We start from the raw sequence: 8,725 nt of genomic DNA, 5'->3' as shown, positions 1-8,725 counted from the left end.
CAACGATCGTAGCAAGTTGGCCTCGGTATTTGCGGCATGAAATTTAACCCAATATCACCGATTCGTCTTTTCTTCAATTCAACGATCTTCAATATGCATAATATAGTGAGGATAATTATAAATACATGCAATGAAAGAGCTGAGCTATATAGAGAGACTTAATGACAGAAGTAGTACTACTTACAGACAGTAGCAGGTGACCGTTGCTTTATCAAGGGCCAATTGATTGAAAAACTGAAAGAACTCCTCAAATGGAACAGGCAACAGTTCAATTCCAACGAGGTCATGCTCCTTTTTAACTCTCACATACAAAGTACTCCTCCCCCCAGACTCTCTGCAGATTTTCAAGTACCAATCATGCAATCTTTGCATCATCGTTGATAGAGATCTTTCATCTTTGACGAGAGGCTTCCCGTACTCGTATCTTTGTATCTACACCTCCATGAAATCATAATGTACATCGTCGGGCAGGTAATCTCCAAGATTGCTATAACCGGGCACCATCCTCGGATCATTAGCGATGATGTCGCTAGGCACCTTGAGCGGGGGGCACGATTGCTTCGCTCGTTCGCCGAGCTGGGCAATTTGTTCCCCAGCTCATCGTTCTTTCAGCCTTTGATCACTGACAGTACTTCCCGACCGCTCCGCTTCGGCAAATGCCTTTCCAATAATGCGCTCATAGTTGCCTTTCGGCGGAGACTTGGGTGGTTTTGTCAGGGCAGCCAGAGTGCGCTTTGCTTTCACCGGATCTACCTTCTCCTCCGGAGGTGGATGTTTCTTTGCTTTCACCCCTTCAAAGAAGTTCCTCACTTCTTCTCGTGCGATCTCGGCGTTCTCCTCCGGGGTCCTCTCGTATGGTAACTTCTCTGGGGTCTTCAGAGAAGGACCGAATCTGTATGTCCTCCCGCCTTTGGCTGTACTGCTAGACGCCGGCAAAGCAGACGGAGCGGCTATCTTCTTTACTTGCTTACGAGGCGGAGGAGAAGGACTACGACGCGCCGGAGCAGCCGGAGCGGCGGCGGGTCTCTTCCGCCCTTGCTGACGAGGCGGAGAAGGAGGAGGCTGGCTGCTCGGGCACGCCGGTGCAGGCGGAGAAGGAGGCGGAGTGCCGCCACGCACCGGAGAAGGAGCCAGCCGAGTGCCCTGATCGTCACTCGCCGGAGGAGGAGGCGGTGGAGGAGGCGGAGTGCCCTGACTCACCGGAGGAGGAGGAGGAGGCGGAGGCGTCTAGTTCGGAAGGTTGATGAGCTCCTTCCGCCATAGGCATGGAATCTTCAGAGCAGAACCCAGCCGAGTCTCCCCTCCACCGATAGGGTGGTCAAGCTGGAGGTCCTCAAATCCCTCCATTATTTCATCGACCATCACCCTATCTTATCCTTCTGGAATTGGCCGGCAGTGAAAAGTTGCGCCGGGTTCAGTAGGAAAAATAGAGCCAACAGCCACCTTGACCTTCATATTAATCCATTGCGTCATAAGGTGGCAATTTCGAGACTCCGTGATAGCATCCACGGGATAGCTGGCAGGAGCCGTCAAGACATGCTCCGGCTGAAGCAGCTCGGTGGAAACCACACTACTTCTCCGCTGAGATGGCGGGGTAGCTTCAGGGGAAGCTTCGGCAGTTCGTTTGCTGCGATTTTGCTTCTCGTTCCTCTATCGCTTGTACCCTAGCGTGCAGCGCCTGCAGTTGGGTCTACTCCACTTTCTTCCTCCTCTCGTGGCATTTGTAACCGCCTGCGTCCGGAAACCCAGCCTTCCACGGAATGAAGCCTGGTGTGCCTCGTGTCCGTCCAGGGTGCTCAGGATTCCCGAGGGCCATTGTGAGCTCCTCGTTCTCTTTGTCTGGAACAAACGTCCCTTGCTGCGCTGCTTCGATATAGTGCTTAAGCCTCTTGACTGGTATTTCCATTTGCTCGTCCGTCCAAATGCACTTCCCTGATACAGGGTCCAAGGTTCCGCAGCCCCGAAGAACCAAGTCCGGCAACGGTCTGGCCAGTTAATTGTCTCTGGTTCGATCCCTTTATCAACCAGATCATTCTCAGTCTTGGCCCACTTAGGCCGGGCTGCGAGGTAGCCACCTGACCCCGTGCGATGGTGATGCTTCTTCTTCGCAGCATTTTGCTTGTTTGTCGCCGACATCTTCTTACTCTTTTCCGATGTCTTGTGGGCCGCAAATGCGGGCTAGTGATCTCTGATCTTCTCATATCTGCCCTTGAATTCTGGTGTCTCTTTATTTTCGACAAACTTATTCAGCTCTTTCTTCCACCTCCTGAATAGTTCTGCCATCCTCTTAAGAGCAAAAGACTTGATTAATTGCTCTTTAACTGGCTTCTCCAGATCATTCTCTGGCGGTAGGGTGAAATTTGACTTCAGCTCAGTCCAAAGATCATTTTTCTGCATATCATTGACATAAGACACCTCAGGGTCTTCTGTAGCCGGCTTTAACCATTGCTGGATGCTGATCGGGATCTTGTCCCTAACTAGAACCCCTCACTGAGCAACAAATGCGCTCTTTGTCCGGATGGGTTCAATCGGTTGGCCGTCGGGCGCGATTGCTATGATCTCAAACTTTTCATCCGAGATCAACTTTCTCTTCGGGCCTCGTCTCTTTACCGAAGTTGTGCTCGATCCGGAGGGCTAGAAAAAAGAACAAAGACTTAATCAATATGTGTACATACCAAAACAATGAATGCATCAATTAGCTAGTCATCACAAGCTTAACTAATATATATACCTGGCCGGACTCTGTTCGGTCACCGGAGACGTCATCACGGTCTCCTTCTTGCACCGGCATTGGGTCACCGGAGCCGTCCTCACGGTCTCCTTCTTGCACCAGCATTAGGTCACCGGAGCCATCATAATCATAGCTAGCTCCTTCCAGACCATCGGTGTCATTGAGAAACAACGAGCAGACGGCATCACTTCCTCGTGCGATTATGTCCCCCAACAACTCTTCTTGTACTTCATCTCGGGTAGTGTCCATAGTTTCTACAAATATTTACAACATGGCAATTATTATTCAAACATGACAGATGGATATATTAGTGGCAAATGTAGAACTAATATTAATTAGTGGCCTCGACGCTCCTTCTCTAGGGTTTGAGGTGGCCTCGATGCTGCTTCTCTAGGGTTTGTGGTGGCCTTGACAACGCTTCAAGGATAAAAAAAGAAGAGGAAGAAGAAAAAGAAAGAGGAGAAGAGAGAATAGAGGAGAAGAACTCTTTTTTTCTTTCTTCTCCTCTTTTTTTTCTTCTTCTTCCTCTTTTTTTATCGGGAACGAGGGTCGTCGAGGGTCGCCGAGCGGTAGAGGAAACCCTAAATAGCAAGTATCGTCGGTGTGAGATACATGTGGCCTTCGGTGTCGGACACTACATCCACGTCCCACAAGTGACCCTCTTTTTTTTCTTCTTCCTCCTCTTTTTTATCCTCTTCTTCCTCTCATGTTCGACGACCCTCGACCCCTGGGCGACCCTAGACCCCCTCTCGACCCTCGACCCCTCGGCAACCGTCGACCCCCTCTCGACCCTCGACCCCTCGGCGACCCTCGAGGACCCTCGTTCCCGATAAAAAAAAGAGGAAGAAGAAAAAAAGAGGAGAAGAAAGAATAGAGGAGAAGAACTCCTCAATTCTTTCTTCTCCTATTTTTTTCTTCTTCCTCTCCTTTTTTTATCCTCTTCTTCCTCTCATGTTCGGCGACCCTCGGCGACCCTTGTTCCCGATAAAAAAAGAGGAGAAGAAAGAATAGAGGAGATCTTCTCCTCTATTCTTTCTTTTCCTCTCTTTTTTCTTCTTCCTCTTCTTTTTTTATCCTCTTCTTCCTCTCATGTTCGACGACCCTCGACCCCTCGGCGACCCTAGACCCCCTCTCGACCCTCGACCCCTCGGCGACCGTCGACCCCCTCTCGACCCTCTCATATATAAAACCTTTTCTTCCTTCTATTCCTTCTTCCTAAATATATAAAAGTTTTCTTAAAATGAAACTAGCCTAAAATGTACTAAATCATAGAACATATATAGATAAAAAATTTCTAATTAAAAATCTAACTTTTGCATATATGTATTTTTAAAACATCATTACAATTGAAAAAATACATACATATATGAACATACATAAAAAAAACATATATGAACATACATAAAAAACATATATCTAAAAAATACATACATACATATATATGTGAAAATCTAAAAACATATAAAAAGCATGTATAATTAAAAAAAGTTACACGGCGGCGGCGGCGGCGGCAGACGCGCGGTGCTCACAGAGACGGCGACGCGTCGGGGCAGGGGACGGCCGGCGAGGGCGCGGGTGACGAGGGCGCGGGCGACGGCGACGACGGGCGTGGGCGATGACCGGCGAGGGCGTGGGCGACGACGGGCGCGGGCGACGGCCGGCGAGGGCACGGGCGACGGCAACGACGGGCGCGGGCGACGTCCGGCGAGGGCACGGGCGACGGCGACAACGGGCGCGGGCGACGGCGACGGCGGGGGCGGCGGGCGGCGGCGGGGCGGCCTGGCGGCGTCGAGGAGGTCGGCGTCGTCGAGGGCAACTCGCGAGGGAAATCTGAAAATTTCCCAAGTGTTGCTTATATAGCAAAGGCATTGGTCCCGGTTCGTGGCTCAAACCGGGACCAATGCCCCCATTTGGTCCCGGTTGGTGCCACCAACCAGGACCAAATGCCTCTTTTCAGCAGCCCAAAGGGTGGGAAGCGGCGGCCTTTGGTCCCGGTTGGTGGCACCAACCGGGAATAAGGGGGGCATTGGTCCCGGTTTGTGCCACGAACCGGGACCAATGCCCCCTTTAGTCCCGGTTGGTGCCATCAACCGGGACCAAAGGCCTTGTGCTAACCCGCGCCAAAACTATAGTCCCACCTCGCTAGCTGAGAGAGCTCGAGAGTGGTTTATAAGCACTATTGCGCCTTCCCTCTCGAGCTCCTCTTAAATGCAGGCTTTCGGGCCTAACCCTGTGTTGTGTGCCTGTGGGCCTACTGGGCCTCCTGCGGGCCTGAATCCTGGCCCATGGTAGGGTTTCTAGTCGTATTCAGGCCGTGGGGGCCCAGTAGGTGGCACTTTTTTTTTCTTTGTTGCTTTATTTATTTTATTTTGTTTCTACTTACAACAAAATACTTATTGTTGCTATTTTTTTCTAGTTTTTTTGTTTTAGTTTCTGCATTATTTATTTTCTTTTGTTTTTTGCTTTATTTTTTAATACTTTTTTGCTATTAGTTTTAGAAAAATTATGAACTTTCTGTTAGTGCCATTAGTTTTCAAATTTGAAAACACTTTTTTTTGTTGTTTTTTCTTTGTTGCTTTATTTATTTTATTTTGTTTCTACTTACAACAAAATACTTATTGTTCCTATTTTATTCCAGTTTTTTGTTTTTTTCTGCATTATTTATTTTCTTTTGTTTTTTGCTTTATTATTTAATTCTTTTTGCTTTTAGTTTTAGAAAAATTATAAACTTTCTGTTAGTGCCATTAGTTTTCAAATTTGAAAACACTTTTTTAGTTTTTTTTGTTTTCTTTGTTGCTTTATTTATTTTATTTTGTTTCTATTTACAAAAAAATACTTATTGTTGCTATTTTTATTTATTTTTTCCAGATTTTTTGTTTTGTTTTCTGCATTATTTATTTTCTTTTATTTTTTGCTTTATTTTTTATTTCTTTTTGCTTTTAGGTTAGCAAAATTATAAACTTTCTGTTAGTGCCATTAGTTTTAGAAAAATTATAAACTTTCTGTTAGTGCCATTAGTTTTCAAATTTGAATAGTTAAAATTTGAATTCTTTGAAATTTGTGTGAATCACAAGTCCGTGATTAACTTTACTAAAAAAATGAACATAGATGCACCTATAGAGAAAATTCGACCTAAATTCATAGTTTTCAAATGAACTCTGAAAAAGTTGGCATAGCATACTCGTGTGTTACAATGTTGGCATGGTATCATCATAATAGTTGCGGGAGAAAGTCTTCACTTTTTCCTCGCTTGTGTCATTTGCTTATTCCGCCATAACCATGGATAATCTTCATCGTTTATCAGGATGCTTGGGTCAGCCTTGACATTGAAGGGAGGAATTTCATGAAACTTTTCATAATCTTCAGACATGTCTGTCTTGCCCTCCACTCCCAGGATGTCCCTTTTTCCTGAAAGAACTATGTGGCGCTTTGGCTCATCGTATGATGTATTCGCTTCCTTATCTTTTCTTTTTCTCGGTTTGGTAGACATGTCCTTCACATAGATAACCTGTGCAACATCATTGGCTAGGACGAACGGTTCGTCAGTGTACCCAAGATTTTTCAGATCCACTGTTGTCATTCCGTACTGTGGGTCTACCTGTACCCCGCCTCCTGACAGATTGACCCATTTGCACTTAAACAAAGGGACCTTAAAATCATGTCCGTAGTCAAGTTCCCATATGTCCACTATGTAACCATAATATGTGTCCTTTCCGCTCTCGGTTGCTGCATCAAAGCGGACACCGCTGTTTTGGTTGGTGCTTTTTTGATCTTGGGCGATCGTCTAAAATGTATTCACATTTATCTTGTATCCTTTGTAAGTCAACACAGTCAAAGATGGTCCCCTGGACAACAAGTACATCTCATCACAAACAGTGTTGTCACCTCTGAGACGTGTTTCCAACCAACTGCTGAAAGTCCTGATGTGTTCACATGTAATCCAGTCGTCGCACTGCTCCGGGTGTTTGGAGCGCAGATTGTTCTTGTGTTCATCGACATACGGGGTCACCAAGGTAGAGTTCTGTAGAACTGTGTAGTGTGCTTGAGACCAAGAATATCCGTCCCTACATATTATTGAGTCACTTCCAAGAGTGCCTTTTCCAGTCAGTCTCCCCTCATACCGCGATTTAGGGAGACCTATCTTCTTAAGGCCAGGAATGAAGTCAACACAAAACCCGATAACATCCTCTGTTTGATGGCCCATGGAGATGCTTCCTTCTGGCCTAGCGCGGTTACGGACATATTTCTTTAGGACTCCCATGAACCTCTCAAAGGGGAACATATTGTGTAGAAATACGGGCCTCGGAATTACAATCTCGTCGACTAGATGAACTAGGACGTGCATCATGATATTGAAGAAGGATGGTGAGAACACCAGCTCGAAACTGACAAGACCTTGCGCCACATCACTCCTTAGCCTTGGTACAATTTCTGGATCGATCACCTTCTGAGAGATTGCATTGAGGAATGCACATAGCTTCACAATGGCTAATCGGACGTTTTCCGGTAGAAGCCCCCTCAATGCAACCGGAAGCAGTTGCGTCATAATCACGTGGCAGTCATGAGACTTTAGGTTCTGAAACTTTTTCTCTGGCATATTTATTATTCCCTTTATATTTGATGAGAAGCCAGTCGTGACCTTCATACTGAGCAGGCATTCAAAGAAGATTTCTTTCTCTTCTTTCGTAAGAGCGTAGCTGGCAGGACCTTTATACTGCTTCGGAGGCATGCCGTCTTTTTCGTGCAAACGTTGTAGGTCCTCACGTGCCTCAGGTGTATCTTTTGTCTTCCCATACACGCCCATTGAAGAGCCGACCTCTAGGTCTTTCCAGTAGGGTAGGTCCCAAAATATAGATTTCTTCTTCCACATGGGTGCGTGTCCCTCAGCGTCATTCGGAATAGCTAGTCCGCCGGGACCCTTTCCAAATATTACGTGTAAATCATTGACCATAGCAAGTACGTGATCACCGGTATGCATGGCGGGCTTCTTCCGGTGATCTGCCTCGCCTTTGAAATGCTTGCCTTTCTTTAGACATTGATGGTTGGTCGGAAGAAATCGACGATGGCCCAGGTACACATTCTTCCTGCATTTGTCCAGGTATATACTTTCAGTGTCATCTAAACAGTGCGTGCATGTGTGGTATCCTTTATTTGTCTGTCCTGAAAGATTACTGAGAGCGGGCCAATCGTTGATGGTCACGAACAGCAACGCCTTTAGGTTAAATTCCTCCTGTCTGTGCTCATCCCACGTACGTACACCGTTTCCATTCCACAGCTGTAAAAGTTCTTCAACTAATGGCCTTAGGTACACATCAATGTCGTTGCCGGGTTGCTTAGGGACTTGGATGAGAACTGGCATCATAATGAACTTTCGCTTCATGCACATCCAAGGAGGAAGGTTATACATACATAGAGTCATGGGCTAGGTGTTGTGATTGCTGCTCTGCTCCCCGAAAGGATTAATGCCAACCACGCTTAAAGCAAATCATACGTTCCTCTTTGCAAAGTCATCCCAGTACTTTCTCTTGATTTTTCTCCACTCCGACCCGTCAGCGGGTGCTCTCAACTTCCCGTCTTTCTTACAGTCCTCACTGTGCCATCGCATCAACTTGGCATGCTCTTCGTTTCTGAACAGGCGTTTCAACTGTAGTATTATAGGAGCATACCACATCACCTTCGCAGGAACCCTCTTCCTGGGGGGCTCGCCGTCAACATCACCAGGGTCATCTCGTCTGATCTTATATCGCAATGCACCGCATACCGGGCATGCATTCAGATCCTTGTATGCACCGCGGTAGAGGATGCAGTCATTAGGGCATGCATGTATCTTCTCCACCTCCAATCCTAGAGGGCATACGACCTTCTTTGTTGCGTATGTACTGTCGGGCAATTCGTTATCCTTTGGAAGCTTCTTCTTTAATATTTTCAGTAGCTTCTCAAATCCTTTGTCAGCCACAGCATTCTCTGCCTTACACTGCAGCAATTCCAGTACGG

The sequence above is a fragment of the Triticum aestivum genome, chromosome 2A (genome assembly GCF_018294505.1).
Source record: "Triticum aestivum cultivar Chinese Spring chromosome 2A, IWGSC CS RefSeq v2.1, whole genome shotgun sequence".
In the NCBI taxonomy this organism is placed as follows: Eukaryota; Viridiplantae; Streptophyta; class Magnoliopsida; order Poales; family Poaceae; genus Triticum; species Triticum aestivum.
This window is presented reverse-complemented; position numbering follows the sequence as displayed.